At 38.2% G+C, this 22,123-nt stretch overlaps 1 protein-coding gene and 1 non-coding gene across 17 annotated transcripts in view; one reads left to right on the plus strand and one right to left on the minus strand.

Moving 5' to 3' along the window:
* Positions 1-22,123, plus strand: part of Cstpp1 (centriolar satellite-associated tubulin polyglutamylase complex regulator 1) — a 220,558-nt gene that overhangs the window by 66,472 nt on the left and 131,963 nt on the right. The gene's annotated exons all lie outside the window — the stretch shown is intronic.
* On the minus strand, positions 5,354-5,567 carry LOC141416416 (small nucleolar RNA SNORA73 family). The gene has a single exon (XR_012441146.1). It is a non-coding gene; the product is annotated as a small nucleolar RNA SNORA73 family (small nucleolar RNA).

Raw genomic sequence — 22,123 nt, forward strand, 5'->3', positions numbered from 1 at the left:
TGCTATAGCAAAAGGACAACAGGGAGCCAGAATCTATTTTGAAACTGAGAAATTCAGGGTCATTGAGGATACAAGGAACTGCTTATTTGCCTCGAATCCATCTTTCTTCTTCAGTCTCTTCATGTTATAGTTACAGGAAACCATCCAGCAGCACTTGACCTGGTAGCTGGGGAAGCGATTTCACAGCCCACTAATCCCCTCATTCATTTAGAAGTCAGAATCAAAGGTTTCAGAAATAATAATAATTGGGCCTGGATTCTCCTTGTCAGGAAAGACACTTCATTCCCATTCCCTCCCTTTTCCAAGAGAAACTTAGTTGTTGCGAAAGCAGTAAGAGGAAATGAAGGAACTCCATCCTTGGCTGAAGTATTCTCAAGACCATTTCTGGAGCTGTTTTGTAGCTAGCTAGCATAAAACTTAGGTATAATTCTTCACACTAAAATAGCTCCCCTGAGAGAAATGACTTGATTTATTTCAATCTATAAATAATATGAAGGGTTTTTATTTGGTCCAAACCCTCATATTCCCTCTCTACCATCACTCTGATAATTCCCTGAGTATGCTTCTGGCAATGAAGTAGACACACACAAATCTAAATTAACAAATCTGTCATGCTATTAGTAATATAAATTAGCTCATCAGAAGTTAAAAACATGACTGCATCAACAACAGGACAATTTAAAGTTTTCTGTGCTTTTAATTTCTTCCATAATTTTCTCAGAACTCTAGATAATGTGTTGTGCCGGAGGCACAGTCCTGGCACAAGAACAGGAAAGAATGACACAATCTGGCACCTTAAGCCAGAGATCTTTAATGGACTGGGATGGGGGTGGCAGGAATAGAGGGAAAAGAGGAAGGACAGTTAGAATCTTGGCAGCTACATTCAGGTTCTTCTTCCCTGAGAAAAGTGAAATCAAAGTCAAATGAACATCTTTCTGCTATTATAATTTGCTAAGATATTTGTCTCTTAGCTTCACAGCAGGTGCATTTCTACAGTCAATGACTTGCCCACAAAACAAATTGTTTCTCAGGATCCTTTAAGATGGGTCATAGCCATCAATTTCCTGTCTGAGGCCAGAACTGTGATTCCTTTCTTCAACTATCAGGTGTGTGCTTACTAGCGCAGTGGGAACCGTCTTATCAGAAAATGATATGAGCATGCAAATTTATTTTGGGGCAGGTGAGTTCAGGAATGCTGAGTTCTGGGGGTACAGCAGCAGAGAATATTATGATGAGAGCAGTTTAGGTAAAACATTGTGTCTTAGGTAACCATAGAAGTAGCCTTGAATTCATCCTTTCATCATGAAATGAACAACAATAAATGTCTTTGTTAATGTCCTTATGTTATTTTTTTCCCAGATCTAGATCATCGCAAGGGATAATAATACTTATCTTATAGGATGGTTATGAAAGTAAAATAATATGACATATATAAGGTATCTGGCTATATATAACTCATTTTCATTATTTCATTCCTTTTTAGCTCCGGTTTTCTGGGATTTTTGTTTCTTCTAATTTGTGGATCTCTTAGACAGTGGTAGTCTTCCTTTTCTTTTTCTTTAAATAACATCAAAGTTAAAGATCTTGAGAACTTGCTATTATCATTTCTCTTCTATAACACTTCCTGAGTATCCGGCATTTTGTATACTTTTTTTGGAGATTAAAACATTTGATGATTTCCCATCACCTGACTATTAGCCATTTAGTGTTAGCCACTCTACTCATCATTTAGTTCATTCAAAGTACAGCCTAACAAAGCAGTTTTGTCTTTTTTTTTTCTCCACCTATAAGCCATTTCCTTACTTCCTGTCTATACTCCCTTTCCTCTGCCTTGTAAGATTAAAAAAGTCAAGGTGTTATACCAAGATTAACTCAAAATGGATCAAGGATCTTAATATCAGACCCCAAACTCTTAAGTTGATACAAGAAAGAGTAGGAAATACTCTGGAGTTAGTAGGTATAGGTAAGAACTTTCTCAATGAAACCCCAGCAGCACAGCAACTAAGAGATAGCATAGATAAATGGGACCTCATAAAACTAAAAAGCTTCTGTTCATCAAAAGAAATGGTCTCTAAACTGAAGAGAACACCCACAGAGTGGGAGAAAATATTTGCCAACTATACATCAGACAAAGGACTGATAACCAGAATATATAGGGAACTTAAAAAACTAAATTCTCCCAAAACTAATGAACCAATAAAGAAATGGGCAGGTGAACTAAACAGAACTTTCTCAAAAGAAGAAATTCAAATGGCCAGAAAACACATGAAAAAATGCTCACCATCTCTAGCAATAAAGGAAATGCAAATTAAAACCACACTAAGATTCCACCTCACCCCTGTTAGAATAGCCATCATCAGCAACACCACCAACAACAGGTGTTGGCGAGGATGCGGGGAAAAAGGAACCCTCTTACACTGTTGGTGGGAATGTAGACTAGTACAACCACTCTGGAAAAAAATTTGGAGGCTACTTAAAAAGCTGGACATCGATCTACCATTTGATCCAGCAATACCACTCTTGGGGATATACCCAAAAGACTGTTACTCCAGAGGCACCTGCACATCCATGTTTATTGCGGCACTATTCACAATAGCCAAGTTATGGAAACAGCCAAGATGCCCCAGCACTGACGAATGGATTAAGAAAATGTGGTATCTATACACAATGGAATTTTATGCAGCCATGAAGAAGAACGAAATGTTATCATTCGCTGGTAAATGGATGGAATTGGAGAACATCATTCTGAGTGAGGTTAGCCTGGCTCAAAAGATCAAAAATCGTATGTTCTCCCTCATATGTGGACATTAGATCAAGGGCAAACACAACAAGGGGATTGGACTATGAGCACATGATAAAAGCGAGAGCACACAAGGGAGGGGTGAGGATAGGTAAGACACCTAAAAAACTAGCTAGCATTTGTTGCCCTTAATGCAGAGAAACTAAAGCAGATACCTTAAAGCAACTGAGGCCAATAGGAAAAGGGGACCAGGAACTAGAGAAAAGGTTAGATTAAAAAGAATTAACCTAGAAGGTAACACCCACGCACAGGAAATCAATGTGAGTCAATGCCCTGTATAGCTATCCTTATCTCAACCAGCAAAACCCCTTGTTCCTTCCTATTATTGCTTATACTCTCTCTACAACAAAATTAGAGATAAGGGCAAAATAGTTTCTGCTGGGTATTGAGGGGGGGAGCGGGAGGGGGTGGAGTGGGTGGTAAGGGAGGGGGTGGGGGCAGGGGGGAGAAATAAACCAAGCCTTGTATGCACATATGAATAATAAAAGAAAAATGGAAAAAAAAAAAGTCAAGGTGTAATGGGAGACCTAAGTTAGTCAAGTCTACTGAGCTTATATTGTTCTACTCTTCACTTTAGCACTACAGTGATGTGCTCAGAGTAATGAAAAGCAGAACTTCTCTACTGAGGTCATTGCTCCTCATGCTGGCAGCCTGCTTTAGGAAGCTGTTTATCTGTGCTTGCTGAGCCAAACTCCAGCCTCTGAGCAGTTGGAATGCACTGAGAAACCACAGACCCCAAAGAGAGAACGTTACACAGGCAGTTCCACGTGGAGAATCTGTTTACACCACACAAGCTGCAGTTTACATGTGTGGGGATAATTGTTTATGTGCATACCCTCATACTTCACCTTCTATGCAATACATACACCCTCTCTAGAGGGTTTAACTAAGAGAACTGTACTGCTTTATCCAGATTGCCCTGGACATTCACTAACTTGCCATAAGGAAAAAGTAGAGCTGTAGAAAAGATAATATAAAAACCACATTTTTACTGGTGGAGTAGCTCAAGTGATAGAGCACCTGCCTAGCAAGCATGAAGCCTTGAGTTCAAACCCCAGTACCACCAAAAACAAATAAACAAAAAGCCCCCCCACCTTTTTAAAGTAGTATTTTTCTAAGGCTAATTTGTTTAGAATTTTAAGCTACACAGGCCTGATCACTAAAGCATCCCAATATACTGTTTCTTACATAGTTTTTCCAACTAAATATTTTTCTTCACTCCTTTACCACATATTAAGTATTGTTATACAGTTTCAAATGTGCTCTATATCAGTGGGGATGTAAGATGTGGTCACTTGCCTATAAGGAGATATAGTTAAAGAGATAATGCCTACTTATTAACAATTAGAGAACAATGCAAGATCTTATATAATGACATTAAGTTTTGTGACCTAGAATAGTGAGAATTGGGAATAAAAAGAAATAATGGCTATTATTAAATAAGAGAAGTTGAATAAGGCATCTTAGAGGATTTTTTTCCTGACCTAGAAAGGTGAGTAGCATTTGGATAGGCAGAAAGAAAAGAGACACAGTTTTATGTGATATGAAAGCACTAGAGATAGTAGTTAAGAATACAGACTTTGGAGATGGGTGGTGGTGGCAGGTCACGCCTATAATCTTAGCTACTTAGGAGACTGAGATTGGGAGGATCACAATTCAAGGCCAGCCTGGGCAAATAGTTCACAAGACTGCACCTCCAAAATATCCAGAGAAAAATGGACTGAAGGTGTGGCTCAAAAGGTAGAGTGCCTGCTTTGCAAGCACAAAGCCCTGAGTTCAAACCCTAGTCCTACCAAAAAAAAAAAGAAAAGGTAAATAGACTTTGGTGTCAGGTAGATCTGTTTGACGGTCTAAGGATTACTAGCATATGATCTCGGGCAGGTTGCTTAACCCAATATAAAAATAGGGAGACTCATATAAAATGTAAAATTCCTTATTACCTAGTTATTGGAAGGATTAAATGAGAATATGAATGTGCTTAGTACTCCACCTAAGTAAGTGTTGAATAAATGATAGCTACTGATATGTTGATGTTCTTTCATTCGTTCAACAAATATGCCTTAGCCAGTGTTCTAGTTACTAGGAATATAACAGTAAACAAAACAGATGAGAAATCCTAACCCTCATGGAACTTCTATTCTGAAATTGTCTTTATTTCATCTTTTTAAAATGTGTGTGTAATAATTTTGGACTTATAAAAATGTTGCAGAGATAATACACAGCTCTCCTATCCCTTCCACAACTGTTGGCATCTTCTATAATCATGGTAAAATTGGCAGTCAGGAACTTAACATTAATTGAAAACTACTGAGCTTTGGCATTTGCCTAGCATACACAAGGCTCTAGGTTTGATTCCCAGTAGTACAAAACGAAACAATTACTAACTAGTATATAGATCTCATTTGAATTTTCACCTTTATTTTTGAAGGGTAGTTTTTTTTTTCTTGAATAAATTCTAAGTTCACAGTTATTTTACCATTCCATTTTCTTCTTCTTTTGGTTTTTCCCTCCCTCCCTTCTTCCCCACCCCTTCCCTCTCTCTCTTGAATCATACATTGTTTCCTGCATGGTTCATTTCCTCAGTCATTGTCCACAGGACTCTGAGAAGCCATAGGAATATGCAGGTAAAGACTTAAGGCCAGGCTTCTTCAATGTTGTGGAATGGAATTGCACATTCCACTGTTTGTCTTGATAGTTATCTCTGTCTTAGTCTTGCTACTTAGAAAATAATCTGCCCTTTGAGACTTTTTAAAATATATCTACTTGGTACTTGGGTTTTGGCAATTTTAATATAATGTACACAGGTTTGCTTCAAAAAAATATTCAGTCTGTTCCATCTTGAACCTGTACCTTGATGTCTTTTTTAAAATTTATTATTCATATGTGCATACAATGCTTGGGTCATTTCTCCCCCCTGCACCCACCCCCTCCCTTAACACCCACTCCACCCCCTCCCTCTCCCCCCATCCCCTCAATATCCGGCAGAAACTATTTTGCCCTTATCTCTAATTTTGTTGAAGAGAGATATAAGCAATAATAGGAAGGAACAAGGGTTTTTGCTGGTTGAGATAAGGATACCTATACAGGGAGTTGACTGACATTAATTTCCTGTGCATGTGTGTTACCTTCCAGGTTAATTCTTTTCTTTTTTTTCTTTTATTATTCATATGTGCATACAAGGCTTGGGTCATTTCTCCCCCCTGCCCCCACCCCCCCCTTACCACCCACTCCACCCCCTCCCTCTCCCCCCACCCCTTCTATACCCGGCAGAAACTATTTTGCCCTTATCTCTAATTTTGTTGAAGAGAGAGTATAAGCAATAATAGGAAGGAACAAGGTTTTTTGCTAGTTGAGATAAGGATAGCTATACAGGGAGTTGACTCATATTAATTTCCTGTGTATGTGTGTTAACTTCTAGGTTAATTCTTTTGGATCTAACTTTTTCTCTAGTTCCTGGTCCCCTTCTCCTATTGCCCTAAGTTACTTTTAAGGTATCTGCTTCAGTTTCTGTGCATTGAGGGCAACAAATGCTAGCTAATTTTTTAGGTGTCTTACCTATCCTTATATCTCCCTTGTGTGCTCTCGCTTTTATCTTGTGATCAAAGTTCAATCCCCTTGTTGTGTTTACCCTTGATCTAATGTCTGCATATGAGGGAGAACATAGGATTTTTGGGTTTTTGGGCCAGGCTAACCTCACTCAGAATGAAGTTCTCCAATTCCATCCATTTACCTGCGAATGATAACATTTCATTCTTCTTTATGGCTGCATAAAATTCCATTGTGTATAGATACCACATTTTCTTAATCCATTTGTCAGTGGTGGGGCATCTTGGCTGTTTCCATAACTTGGCTATTGTGAATAGTGCCGCAATAAACATGGGTGTGCAGGTGCCTCTGGAGTAACCTGTGTCACAGTCTTTTAGGTATATCCCCAAGAGTGGTATTGCTGGATCAAATGGTAGATCAATGTTTAGCTTTTTAAGTAGCCTCCATATTTTTTTTCAGAATGGTTGTACTAGTTTACATTACCACCAACAGTGTAAGAGGGTTCCTTTTTCCCCGCATCCTCGCCAACACCTGTTGTTGGTGGTGTTGCTAATAATGGCTATGCTAACAGGGGTGAGGTGGAATCTTAGTGTGGTTTTAATTTGCATTTCCTTTATTGCTAGAGATGGTGAGCACTTTTTCATGTGTTTTTTGGCCATTTGACTTTCTTCTTTTGAGAAAGTTCTGTATAGTTCACTTTCCCATTTCTTTATTGGTTCATTAGTTTTGGGAGAATTTGATTTTTTAAGTTCCCTATATATTCTGGTTATCAGTCCTTTGTCTGATGTGTAGCTGGCAAATATTTTCTACCACTCTGTGGGTGTTCTCTTCTGTTTTGAGACAATTTCTTTTGTTGAGCAGAAGCTATTTAGTTTTATGAAGTCCCATTTAACTATGCTATCTCTTAGTTGCTGTGCTGCTGGGGTTCCAATGAGAAAATTCTTACCTATACCTATTAATTCCAGAATATTTCCTACTCTTTCCTATATCAGCTTTAGAGTTTATGGTCTGATATTAAGATCCTTGATCCATTTTGAGTTAATATTGGTATAGGGTGATATACATGGATATAGTTTCAGTTCTTTGCAGACTGCTAACCAGTTTTCCCAGCAGTTTTTGTTGAAGAGGCTGCTTTTTCTCCATCGTATATTTTTAGCACCTTTGTCCAAGACAAGTTGGTTGTAGTTGTGTGGCTTAATATCCTGGTCCTCTGTGCTGTTCCACTGGTCTTCATGTTTGTTTTTGTGCCAGTACCATGCTGTTTTTATTGTTATTGCTTTGTAATATAGTTTGAAGTCAGGTATCGTGATACCTCCAGCATTTTTCTTTTCACCGAGTATTGCCTTGGCTATTCGTTGCCTCTTGTGTTTCCATATAAATTTAACTGTAGGTTTTTCAATCTCTTTGATGAATGTCAGTGGAATTTTGATGGAACTGCATTAAATATGTAGATTACTTTTGGGAGTATAGACATTTTTACTATGTTGATTCTACCAATCCATGAGCATGGGAGATCTCTCCACTTTCTCTAGTCTTCCTCAATCTCTTTCTTCTGAAGTATATAGTTTTCCTTGTAGAGGTCGTTCACATCTTTTGTTAGGTTTATACCTAGGTATTTGATTTTTTTTTTGAGGCTACTGTAAATGGAATTGTTTTCATATATTCTTTCTCAGTTTGTTCATTATTAGTGTATAGAAATGCTAATGATTTTTCTGTGTTGATTTTATATCCTGCTACCTTGCTATAGCTATTGATGGTATCTAGGAGTTTTTGAGTAGAGTTTTTTGGGTCTTTCAGGTATAGGATCATGTCATCTGCAAATAGGGATATTTTGACAGTTTCTTTGCCTATTTATATTCCTTTTATTCCTTCTTCTTGCCTAATTGCTCTGGCTAGGAATTCCAGTACTATGTTGAATAGGAGTAGAGATAGTGGGCATCCTTGCCCACTGAATGGTGGGCAAAAAAAAAACTGAATGGTTTCAGTTTTTCTCCATTAAGTATAATGCTGCCTGTGGGTTTGTCATATATAGCTTTTATAATGTTGAGGTACTTTCCTTCTATTCCTAGTTTTCTTAGAACTTTTATCATGAAATGGTGTTGGATCTTATCAAAGGCTTTTTCTGCATCTATTGAGATGATCAAGTGGTTTTTGTCTTTGCTTCTGTTAATATGGTTTATTACGTTTGTTGATTTTCGTATGTTGAACCACCCCTGCGTTCCTGGGATGAAGCCAACTTGGTCATGGTGAATAATCTTTTTGATGTGATGTTGAATTTGGTTTGTCATTATTTTGTTGAGGATTTATTTTTCTTTTATTATTCATATGTGCATACAAGGCTTGGGTCATCTCTCCCCCCTGCCCCCACCCCCTCCCTTACCACCCACTCTGCCTCTTCCCTCTCCCCCCCACCCCCTCAATACCCAGCAGAAACTATTTTGCCCTTATTTCTAATTTTGTTGTAGAGAGAGTATAAGCAATAATAGGAAGGAACAAGGGTTTTTGCTGGTTGAGATAAGGATAGCTATACAGGGCATTAACTCACATTGATTTCCTGTGCGTGTGTGTTACCTTCTAGGTTAATTCTTTTTGATCTAACCTTTTCTCTAGTTCCTGGTCCCCTTTTCCTATTGGCCTCAGTTGCTTTTAAGGTATCTGCTTTAGTTTCTCTGCATTAAGGGCAACAAATGCTAACTAATTTTTTAGGTGTCTTACCTATCCTCACCCCTCCCTTGTGTGCTCTCACTTTTATCATGTGCTCAAAGTCCAATCCCCTTGTTGTGTTTGCCCTTGATCTAATGTCCACATATGAGGGAGAACATACGATTTTTGGTCTTTTGGGCCAGGCTAACCTCACTCAGAATGAAGTACTCCAATTCCATCCATTTACCTGCGAATGATAACATTTCATTCTTCTTCATGGCTGCATAAAATTCCATTGTGTATAGATACCACATTTTCTTAATCCATTTGTCAGTGGTGGGGCATCTTGGCTGTTTCCATAACTTGGCTATTGTGAATAGTGCCGCAATAAACATGGGTGTGCAGGTGCCTCTGGAGTAACCTGTGTCACAGTCTTTTAGGTATATCCCCAAGAGTGGTATTGCTGGATCAAATGGTAGATCAATGTTTAGCTTTTTAAGTAGCCTCCAAATTTTTTTCCAGAATGGTTGTACTAGTTTACATTCCCACCAACAGTGTAAGAGGGTTCCTTTTTCCCCACATCCTTGCCAACACCTGTTGTTGGTGGTGTTGCTAATAATGGCTATTCTAACAGGGGTGAGGTGGAATCTTAGCATGGTTTTAATTTGCATTTCCTTTATTGCTAGAGATGGTGAGCATTTTTTCATGTGTTTTTTGGCCATTTGAATGTCTTCTTTTGAGAAAGTTCTGTTTAGTTCACTTTCCCATTTCTTTATTGGTTCATTAGTTTTGGGAGAATTTAGTTTTTTAAGTTCCCTATATATTCTGGTTATCAGTCCTTTGTCTGATGTGTAGCTGGCAAATATTTTCTACCACTCTGTGGGTGTTCTCTTCAGTTTAGAGACCATTTCTTTTGATGAACAGAAGCTTTTTAGCTTTATGAGGTCCCATTTATCTATGCTATCTTTAGTTGCTGTGCTGCTGGGGTTTCGTTGAGAAAGTTCTTACCTATACCTACTAACTCCAGAGTATTTCCTACTCTTTCCTGTATCAACTTTAGAGTTTGTGGTCTGATATTAAGATCCTTGATCCATTTTGAGTTAATCTTGGTATAGGGTGATATACATGGATCTAGTTTCAGTTTTTTGCAGACTGCTAACCAGTTTTCCCAGCAGTTTTTGTTGAAGAGGCTGCTAGTTCTCCATCGTATATTTTTAGCGCCTTTGTCAAAGACAAGTTGGTTATAGTTGTGTGGCTTCATATCTGGGTCCTTGTTGAGGATTTTTGCATCAATGTTCATTAAGGAGATTGGCCTATAGTTCTCCTTTTTGGAGGTGTCTTTGCCTGGTTTGGGGATAAGTGTAATACTGGCTTCATAAAATATGTTTGGCAGTTTTCCTTCCCTTTCTATTTCATGGAACAGTTTAAGGAGGGTTGGTATCAGTTCTTCTTTGAAGGTCTGATAGAATTCAGCAAAGAATCCATCAGGTCGTGGACTTTTCTTTTTGGGGAGACTCTTGATTGCTGTTTCAATTTCATTTTGTGTTATAGATCTATTCAGGTGATTAATATCCTCTTGGTTCAGTTTTGGATGATCATATGTATCTAGAAATCTGTCCATTTCTTTAAGATTTTCAAGTTTATTTGAATAATGGTTCTCGAAGTAGTCTCTAATGATTTCCTGGACTTCCATGGTGTTTGTTGTTATCTCCCCTTTTGCATTCCTGATTCTACTAATTTGGGTTTTTTCTCTCCACATTTTAGTCAGGTTTGCCAGGGGTCTGTCAATCTTGTTTATTTTTTCAAAGAACCAACTTTTTGTTTCATTAATTCTTTGTATGGTTTTTTTGGTTTCTATTTCATTGATTTCAGCTCTTGGTTTTATTATTTCTCTCCTTCTATTTGTTTTGGGATTTGCTTGTTCTTGTTTTTCTAGGATTTTGAGATATATCATTAGGTCAATGTTTTGGGATCTTTCAGTCTTTTTAATATATGCACTCATGGCTATAAACTTTCCTCTCAGGACTGCCTTTGCCATGTCCCATAGGTTCTGGTAGGTTGTGTTTTCATTTTTGTTGACTTCCAGGAACTTTTTAATTTCCTCTTTTATTTCATCAATGACCCATTGTTCATTATGTGTAATGAGTTATTCAGTTTCCAGCTGTTTGCATGTTTTTTGTCTTTACTTTTGTTGTTGAGTTCTAGTTTTATTGCATTGTGATCAGATAGTATGCATGGTATAATTTCTATTTTCTTATATTTGCTGAGGTTTGCTTTGTGCCCTAGGATATGATCTATTTTGGAGAAGGTTCCATGGACTGCTGAGAAGAATGTATATTGTGTAGAAGTTGGACGAAATGTTCTGTAGACATCAAGTAGGTCCATTTGATCTATTGTATATTTTAGATCTTGAGTTTCTTTATTTATTTTTTGTTTGGATGACCTATCTATTGTTGATTATGGGGTGTTAAACTCTCCCACAACCACTGTGTTGGAGTTAATATATGCTTTTAGTCCTTCAGGGTATGTTTGATGAAATTGGGTGCGTTGACATTGGGTGCATACAGGTTGATAATTATTATTTCCTTTTGGTCTATTTCCTCTTTTATTAGTATGGAATGTCCTTCTTTATCTCGTTTGATCAATGTAGGTTTGAAGTCTACTTTGTCAGAGATAAGTATTGCTACTCCTGCCTGTTTTCAGGGGCCATTGGCCTGGTAAATCTTCTTCCAGCCTTTCATCCTAAGCCTATGCTTATTTCTGTCGGTGAGATGGGTCTCCTATAAGCAACAAGTTGTTGGATCTTCCTTTTTAATCCATTTCGTCAAGCAGTGCCTTTTGATGGGTGAATTAAGTTGTTAACATTACATGTTAGTACTGATAGGTATGTGGTGATTCCTGTCATTTAGTTGTCTTAGTTGTTTGAAGGTTTGATTATATGTACCTAAGTTGAGGTTACTCTCTACTTTCTTGCTTTTTCTTTTCCTGTAGTTTGGTGCTGCTTGTCCTTTCATGGTTATGTTGGGTTTCACTTTCTGTTTGCAGAATGCCTTGAGGAATCTTTTGTAGTGGTGGCTTTGTGGTCACATATTGTTTTAGTTTCTGCTTATCATGGAAGACTTTTATTGCTCCATCTATTTTGAATGATAGTTTTGCTGGGTAGAGTATCCTGGGGTTGAAGTTATTTTCATTCAGTGCCCGGAAGATCTCTCCCCAAGCTCTTCTTGCTTTTAATGTTTCTGTTGAAAAGTCTGCTGTGAGTTTTTTGGGTTTACCTTTGTCTGTTATTTGTTTTTCTCTCTTAGAGCCTTCAATATTCTTTCCCTAATTTCTGAACTTGTTGTTTTAATGATAATATGTCATGGGATAGTTCTGTGTTGATCTGGTCTGTTTGGTGTCCTGGAGGCCTCTTGCATCTGTATGGGAATACCTTTCTCTAGATTTGGGAAATTTTCTGTTATTATTGTGTTGACTATATTACGCATTCCCTTTGCTTGCACCTCTTCTCCTTCTTCAATGCCCATGATTCTCAGGTTTGGTCTTTTGATGGAGTCAGTGAGTTCTTGCATTTTGTTTTCAACAGGTCTTGAGTTGTTTAACTAATAGTTCTTCTGTTTTTCCTTTAATTACCATTTCAGCTTCGAGTTCTGAGATTCTGTCTTGTTTTTGCTGTATTCTGCTGGATTGACCTTCCGTTTTGTTTTGCAGTTCTGTTTCATTCTTTTTTCTAAGGTTTTCCATATCCTTGGTCGTTTCCTCTTTAATGTTGTCTATTTTTGTCCTAAATTCATTTATTCTTTTATTAATTGTGTTCTCTGTTTCACTTTGGTGTTTATACAGTGCTTTTATGGTTTCCTTTATTTCTTCTTTTGCTTTTTCAAATTCTCTGTTTTTGTTGTCTTGGAATTTCTTGAGTGTGTCCTGTACATTTTGGTTGACCATATCCAGTACCATGTCTATAAAATTCTCATTGAGTACCTGTAGTATTTCTTCTTTTAGATTATTCTTGTGGGCTTCATTGGGTTCTTTGGCATAGTTTAATCTTCATTTTGTTGGAGTCTGGGTCTGAGTATATTTTCTTCATTTCTCTCTGGTACCTATACTAATTTTTTGTTGTGGGGAAATTGGTTTCCCTGTTTTTTCTTTCTTCCCATCATTGCCCTTGATGTTGTTATTGTCCCTGTACTGTGTGCAATTAAGTATTTTCTGGCTTGTAATAATAGCACTAATGATATTTAGAATGTAAGGCTGAGAGGAGATGGAAAGCAAAGAAGTTAAAGGAAAAGGGAAAAACAAATAAACAAGTAGAAAAAACAAAACAAAGAAACAAACAAAAAAAGTTTCAAATTTATAAACAGGGAGAGACAGTGTACTAATCAACTGTAATCTGAAAAGGCATTAGAGAGACAGAGAGGATTGAAAATAATATATATATATATATAAAATCTCCAAGTTCAAATGCAACAAAGTTTCAGTCTTAATAATTTTGGTGTTTGTCCCTCAGCCTCCAATCCTGGAGATGGTGCCTCAGATGTTGTTCTGTAGTTGTCTCATCAAATGGGAAAAATAAAATAAAACAAAACCGCATAAAACAATAAAAACCCCACAAAATGTCCCAAGTTCAAATGCAATACATTTTCAGTAAGTTTTTCAGCATGCAGGCGTAGTTCAGTTGTCTCATCAAAGGTAGGGAGAGAGAAAAGAAAAAAAAAAAGTCTGTAGACAGTTCTGTGAATGGCTCTCTGCAGCTGTGGCTTGCCTGCCTGCTGCTGTCAGCCTGCTGTTGCTGTAGGCTTTATTTATGCAGATCTCTGTTGTGAGCTTAGCACTCACCTGGCCCCTGCAGGCTTTGTTTACTCAGAGGTCTCCTGTGCACAAGCTGCTGCTACAAGCTTTCCCCTTTCCAAGCACACTGGGGGAGGTGACACTGCACCCACTTTCTCAGACCTGCATATTTATTTACAGCTCATGTGGGAAGTGGGTCTTCCCCCCTCTCCTGTGGAGTTTTCCTCCCACTGCTGCTTTGACAAGCTTTCCCGCTCCTGATTGCTGGTGGTGTGCTGCTGCTCCTCGTGGTCCGTGTCTTCCCAAGCCATCTGGGCACTGGCGTCTGGCGGTGGCCCAGGGGCCCTCCTGGTTTGTCTGTTTAACGTGAAGTGGAGATGCTGTCTGCAGGCTGGAGGTGTGGAGGGGTCAAAGTTTTGCCTGTTCTTGGTGGTTTTGCCTGTAAGGTTTATCTCCAACGTCTCTCCAAGATTTTACTTTTGGCGGCACTCTTTCTGCTTCCTCCCTCTAGCCGCCATCTTGGAATCCCCTACATTGATGTCTTTTATCAGTTTTGGATAATTCTCAGTTATGAACTCTTCAAACTTACTTGTATTTTACTCTCTAGTTTTACTTCTTTGGGGGTTCCAATTATACAAACATTAGACCTTTTCATGGTATACTCTGTCTCATAACACACTTTTCCACATTTTCCTTCATTTTCCCTTTTATGCTTCATTTTGGATATTTTCCTCTGATCTGTTTTCTAGCCCATTAATTCTATTTTCACTTCTGTCTGCTTTTTAACTTATCTATTGGTCAGGTGCAGTGGCTCACACTTGTAGTCCCAGGTACTTGGGAGGTAAAAATTGGGAGGAGTATGATCTCCCCAAGCAAAATTGCAATACCCTCTCTGAAAAATAACTAAAAAAGCAAAAAACAGCTGTAGGCATAACTCAAATGGTAAAGTGCCTGCCTGGCAAGCACAAGTCTGTGAGATCATATCCCAGTACTGCAGAAAAACCAAACAACAACAAAAAAAATCCCACAACTACTGAGTTCTTTTTTTTTTTAATTGTCAGAAATTTAATTAAAACATTTTTTTTGTGAACCTTTAGGTTTGATCACTTAAGTTACTTTTTTAGCACATAGGACATAATCCATTGTATCCATTAAGCTATTAGAAAGAAAATCTAAAACTAATGGAATTACTTTAAAAACTCTTAAACGCCTATTCTAACAGCCATGTTAATTTTAACGTTTCCAGGTCCTCAGTTTGTTCTGAGATGTTAAAGAGATATTTAAAAAATATTTTTCGATTGCTTATTCTTAATGTCAGATAAACTGTAGTCATTTTAACCATTCCAGTCTTCTCAACTCAGGTCTCAGGCATCATGGAGGAGAGATAAGTCATTTCTGCTATACTGTATAATTCTTCACTACTGAACTCATAAGCATAATAAAACCATGATTTTTTAATGCCATAAGTTTGGTGTGGTTTATTATCCAGCAATAGATGACTGTAACAAAATTCATTACTGGGAGTGAACTGATGCAATGGGAGGCCAGGTAGCAGCAGAAACCTGAAGGACCTGGAGAAGACTGTTAGTGAAAGTCTGATGGGCCTCCTGGAGACCATGAAGGCTTACAAGAGAATGAGGGAAGTGCTAGGGGAATCTGGAGTGGGGAGGGTACTTGTTACACAATGACAGAAAGTTTGGCAGCACTGTCTCTTTGTTAACATGAAATATAGGAGATGTGCCTAATGAATGCAGTAATCTTGCAATGGAGAAGATTCTGGGCTGCCTCTTTTTCTAGCTGCCTCTGTTGTAACATGGGAGAGACAGGTGACTAAATAATGAATGGTTTTGTTTTCAAGTAGAATGTAGAGGAAATATAGAGGTCAGGACAGTCTTTCTAACCAAAAAGTGCCTCAAGGCAAAGATCAAATCCAAAGGGCTGTGAAGAAAATGTGGTCTCAGGGTAAAGATGAATCCTTTGTTAAGACCTCCAAAAGATTTCAGAGTGGAGCCTCATAGACACTTGCAGAAAGACAAAGAGAGCTAAGAATCTCAAGGGTGTTTTTCTAAAGCAACCTCACATAGAGCCCAAGATAGAGAAAGGCCAGGCTCAAAGAAATCTGTAGGTACAGTAGAAATGGAGCAAGAGAAAATCACAGTGCTTGGTTTTTTTGTTTCTTTTTTTTTGGTGGGACTGGGGTTTGAACTCAGGTGTTCTACCACTCTACCACTTGAGCCATACCTCCAGTCCATTTTTTCTCTGGTTATTTTTGGAAATGGGCTTTCATGAACTGTTTGCCTGGGCTGGCCTCAAACCCCAATCCTCTGATCTCAGCCGCCCAAGTAGCTAAGATTACAGTAGTGAGCCACTGGCATCTGACTTTTAAAAAGAGAAATATATTGCTGGAAGCACCACCAATTTAGACTAAATGGACAAAAACAATACAAAATAAAAAGTGGCCTTTGGACTCCTTGGACAAGAAGCAGACTAAGAAAGCTACTCAGCTGCAAACTGAGGCTATGCTTTATAAAAATGAAAGTATATTTCAGAAAGTGACTCACAGGCCCAAAGGGCAGTCAGGAGTCAAGGGAGACCATTACTAAGGGACAGGTATTGAGCCCAAACCAAGGAAATAATTAGATTTCAGAATTGCAGCCAACCAGTGATTATTGTAGCCTCTTATTCCTCCTCTTTTTATTAATTTATTTATTTTTGGTGGGACTGGGGTTTGAACTCAAGGCTTCACTTTTGCAAAGCAGGTACTCTACTGCTTGAGCCACATCTCTAGTCTGCCTCCTCTTTTTGAGTGGAAATCTGTTGCACTTACCTATCCCTCTATGACTGTTTTGCATGCTGGAAGTATGGGGCATATAACTTGTCTCTCTGGTTTGCAGTTACTCAGAATGAGGAGCCATACTTGAGGAGCTGTACTCAAGAAATTGCACTCCGAGGTGGTAGGGTGCTTAGCACAACCCAACACTGAAAAAAGAAAGAAGGAAGGAAAGGAAGGAATTACAGTACTCAAGGAACTTTATCTGATGTGGGCTTGATTTGCATGACAAGATCCATGAGTTGAGGTTGAGGTTGATGCTGAAATGAAATTTGATTAAGGGGCAATTCACATTGTACCTTGGGGAGAAATATAAATTGTGGCCAGACAGCAACTGTGACAGATTATATTTTATAAAAATGACTGCACCATTTTTTCCTACACTCCTTGGTCTTTCTACAAAGTGGAAAGAGGGTGTCTAATTCCCCATCTTCTGCATAAGGGATAGCTACATTTCACCCATTCTAACCAATAAAATATAGTAGAAATGATGTTGGGTGACTTGTGAGGCCAGGTCATAAAAGAGCATGCAGTATCTGCTCACGAGATAGCTGATCCCATGAGCAGAGAAGCCAGCTGTCATATAAGAAGACCTGACTATCCTGAGACTGCCATGTTGGACAGCGTACATGTAGGTACTCTGCTCACTCTTTCAGTAGAGCCCAGTTTTTAAACATCTCTGCCAAGGCCCCAAACAAGGGAGCAAATTTGCCTTGAACCTTCCACACCAGCCTAACTACCAGCCTAGTACCACAGAGTGACCTTAATCAACTCCACAAGAAACACAGTTGTCTTGCTAAGCCTTGCCTAAGTTCCTGAGTCACAGTCCATGAGTTAGAATTATAATAGTTGTTGGGTTTTGTTTGTTTGTTGTTTTGTTTTAGTGCTAGGGATTAAACTCAGGACCCGTGTGCATGTGCTCTACCACTGTGCTTCCCACCTCAGCCCATGGTAGTTGTTTTAAATCATTGAGTTTTGAGGTAGTTTGCTTTGCAGCAAAAGATAATCAGAATGTTTGTTCTAGTCCCTAAATTTCTTTGAGTGCATTTTTTGTAACTTTCTGAGAAAAAGCATATGGGAGGTAAGATTTTTGAGAAATCTTGAGAAAATCTGAAAATGTCTTCATTCTGCCTTCACACTTGATAGCTTAAGTTGACCATTTGGAAATGATTTTCTCTTAATTTTGATAGGAAATGTGTCATTGTCATCTAGGTTCCAGTGTGACCAAGGAGAAATCTGATGTGATTCTGATTCCTCATCCTTTGTGTAAGACTTGCTATTTTAACCTCTGGAATCTTTCAAGATGTGCATATTTCCAGTGTTCTAAAGTCTTGTGGTGATACACCTTGGTGTTCATCTATATTCCTTCATATGCTAGGTTCATTTGGGGAACTCCTGTCTTCAATTCTGAGAAGTTTTCTGAATTAATTTTTTTCCTCCCTAGTTTGTTCTAGACTAGATAATATATTTCCAAATTCATTGTTCAAATGATAAACTTCCTGGGATGACCCTCCAGTTTAGTTTTCTCTTTTATCTTCACTTTCTGGGAAATTTCTTTATCTTTGTATTTCAAATTTCCTATTAAGTTTTTCTTTTCTGATGTTTCTAATTTCCAATTTTTTTTTTTTGGTGGTATTAGAGTTTGAATTCAGTGCCTGGTGCTTGCTACTTTGAGCTATATCCCCACCCTTTTTTGCTGTAATTATTTTTCAAATAGATCTCACATTTTTGCTGCCCCAGTCTTCCTACTTATGCCTCCATGTACCTGGGACCACAGGTGCATGTGACCATGCCTCGCTTATTTTGTTGAGATGAGGTCTCGCTAACTTTTTGGTCTGGCTGACCTCAAAATGGGATCCTTCTGATCTTTGCTTCCTGGATAGCTGGGATTATAGATGTGTACCACCATGCCTGGCACCAGTTTTCAAATTTTCTTTTTTTTTGGTGGTACTTGAGTTTTGAACTCAGAGCCTCTTGCTTGCTAGGCAGGTACTCTGCCACTTGAGACAAAATTTTCAAAATTTTCTCTGAATTTTCCCTTTATAAAGATAATATGTTCTTTTTCTTGAATATAATATTTTCTTATTTCTCTGAGGTCATTTATGATAACTTTTTTGTGATTGAAGTTCATATGTAAGAATAGAGCCTAGCAAAGGTGAGGCTCTGAGTTCAAACCCCAGTATTGCCAAAAGAAAAAAGTTAAAACATGCTAATAAATTAAAACATGCTAATAATAGAGCTTCAGAATACATAAAGACTTAAAATATCTCTTCCAGGAGAAATATCTTTCTTTTCTGCAGTGCTTGGGATTCAACCCCAGCTAGATAAGCTAGACAAGTATTCTATTATTGAGCTACATCCCCAGCACTTGCTTGCTTTTTTCTTCCTTCCTTCCTTCCTCCCTTCCTCCCTCCCTCCCTCCCCTCTTTCTCCCTTTGTTTCTTTCTTTCTTTTTCTTTCTTCCTTCCTTCCTTCCTTCCTTCCTTCCTTCCTTCCTTCCTTCCTTCCTTCCTCCCTCCCTCCCTCCCTCCCTCCCTCCCTCCCGTTTACTCTCTCTCTCTTTCTTTGTTTCATTGCATAAAAATAAAATGCTTTATTTTAATTGGTCATTATGTTTTATCACAGTAAAAAATTTAAAATAGCTATTGATATTTTGATCTGAATGTAAAAACACTAAATGTGTCTCAAAACACACCTACATATTCTCATATACACCCCTCAGAATGATACAAATAACTCATCTGCAATGTCACTCTTAGATGACCACTTTTACCATTTTGGTGATCATCCTTCCAGACATTTTATCTACTTACATATATACATATAGTTTTATAAAAATACATGTACATGTAGTTCTGTACCATCAATTTTGTTTTTCAGATTATATAGGCAGTATCTATTTTGATTTATGAAATAACATGACATTGAAACATACCCATCATTGTACTTTTATTATTTATAGGAGTGAGTGTGTGCACACATGCATACATATGCACACATGTGTATGTTTCTGCTATTTCTTACACCTGAAAGTATACAACACAACAAATTTCAGAAGTCCAAATTGGGCTTCTGAAAGTACAATCACCATATGCCAAGGAATAGACTGAGGAATGAGCATGGTGCTTGATGCTTTCCTTCTCCATTGTCATCCTCCCTTTCTACATTATGATCCCATTTGAAATGAAATAAAGAGTATATTTAGAAATAAAGTATTTTATGGAAATAACTCCCTCTAATATTAACATATTTTTAAAACAATGTATTTATTTTACAATTTTATGATTAGTGGTATAAACAAATACCACTAAAATGTTCCTTAAGAATACAAATCCTCTCTTTAATCAGCAAAAGTCTTTAATTTGCTGAAGATTAACTTTGTGCCCTCTTGACCACTCAATGGAGCAAGCAAGTGTTGGAGATCCTGTGTGTTTTCTCTTTATTTGTAAATTCCATCAAGCTAGCCCATTAATTGCAGTGGATGGGAAATGGAGAGCTTTTCATCTGGCAGTTGGCAAAGGATAGTGGAAGAAAGAAAAATATCTTTCTGGTATTTTTGCATAGGAATTTGGAGATGCAGAATTTAGTCATAAACAACTAGATTAATGTGTTTAAATACCTTGAGCTACTCTTAAGTTATTTCTTATTTTATAACATAGTTGCAAGGTCTTAGAGATAGCTGGAATAGTGGTTGGGAAATTCTGTGGTGGAGTAAAGATCTTCCAAAGCATCGTGAATGGGCAGAGTGTTTGGGGAATCAGTAGCAAACAGGAGTCAGCTAATAGAGTAAGAAATCCTGTCCCATGTTACCTCTCTATATATGAGGATGGATATTGTTTATAGGCAATAGATTCTTTGGAGTGCACATTGTCTGTTTTGCAGGCTTCTTATAAAAAAAAATTACATCCAAGAGATAGCAAGAACATTTAGTGGCACCTGATGATAATCATCAGGAATTTAGCATGTTGACATGTTAAGTTGTTTAAAATAAGGCAGAAGATTGCTTTTTGCTAGCTGCATAATTTCTGATTATGTGTAATCAGTAGCTGATAAGACCTTGCTACTTTGCTTATTGGTTTTTTGTTGTTGTTATTGTTGACCTATTAGAGTAACTACTATTTTGGTTCTAGACCAGTCTTTGTCATCATTGGGCCTGGAGTCACTTGGGGACCGGAGAGCACCTGGTCATTCTGAAGGCCTCTGTCCTCAGTGATTGATGATCATCTCTGCAGGCTCCCCAAGCATGCTTCCATTTTTTCTGAAGTACCTTCAAGCATTTCTGCATGGCTACTCACTCTTTTCTATTATACCTCCTCCTCCTGCCTCACTGAATACTGAATTTCCCAGCTCACAACTCTTAAGAAGAAGCTTTATTTCAGAGTAGAAAGGGGCCCCCATATGTGGCCTATTATATCCATATCAACTTGCTTACCCTTTTCAAACAGCTATTGTCTTTTAATAGGGTCCTGCCTGGCAGGGGGAGTCCTTAATTCCTGCCATATAAGAATGAGCAGCTTGAGTTACAGCAAGCTGCAGTTCAGTGCTCTGATCAAAAGGTCTCTGTTGTTTTTAGGGGTTTTTTTTTACCCCCTCTTTTTCTTTTTCTATATCCTGGCCTAATAATTCAGCACAGCAAGGTCATTACAGGCTTTGAATTGAGAGCTGAGAGTGTTAAATTACTGACCTAGAATAAAAGAGATCTGGGGGGCTCTCAAGAAAGATAAAGGGATTCCGGCTAGTAAAGTGCAAGCCCAGCAACCCCACTTCTTAACAATATTACTTTTTTTAATCCTCTCTGTCTCCACAAGTCTTTTTTTGGGACAAGGAAAGATCCCCTGCCAGAGAAACTGGGTTAGGAACTCAATGACATCTTGAGAGTTGTGTCCCAGGTGCTGGCAGTTCATGGGTGCCTGTGTAGCTGTCCTTTTTTGTCTCTCGAATATTTCATTCTTGCCAAGATTTCAGTCTTTTCTGCTTTGCTCCCTATCTCAGTATGTTTTTGCTGCTGTATCAGAATACTACGATAGAAGTTTGACTTGTGGTTCTAGGGGGCTGGGTAGTCTAAGACTGAGGGCCAAATGTGGTGAAAGCCTTTTTGTTGAATTATAACATAGCTGAAGACATCGCATGGTGAGCAAGGATGAGAGAAGGGGAGGGAGAGAGAGAGAGAGAGAGAGAGAGAGAGAGAAGGAAACTGAACCCATGCTTCCTTTTTTTTTTTTTTTAAAGTTTGTCTGATTTGTGTATGTTGAACCATCCTTGCATCCCTGGAATAAAGCCAACTTGATCATGGTATATTATCTTTTTAATGTGTTATTGAGTTTGGTTTGCAAGGATTTTTTTGAAGATTTTGGGACTATGTTCTTCAGGTCTATAGTTTCCTTCTTCTGTTATTGTTGTTGTGTCTGTATCTGGTTTTGGTATCAGGGTAGTATTGGCTTCAGAGAATGAGTTTGGAAGCATTCCTTCCCTTTCTATTTTGTGGGCTAGTATGAAGGTCATTGGTGTTACAAACTCCC

This window comes from Castor canadensis, chromosome 1 (assembly GCF_047511655.1).
Source record: "Castor canadensis chromosome 1, mCasCan1.hap1v2, whole genome shotgun sequence".
Classification (NCBI taxonomy): Eukaryota; Metazoa; Chordata; class Mammalia; order Rodentia; family Castoridae; genus Castor; species Castor canadensis.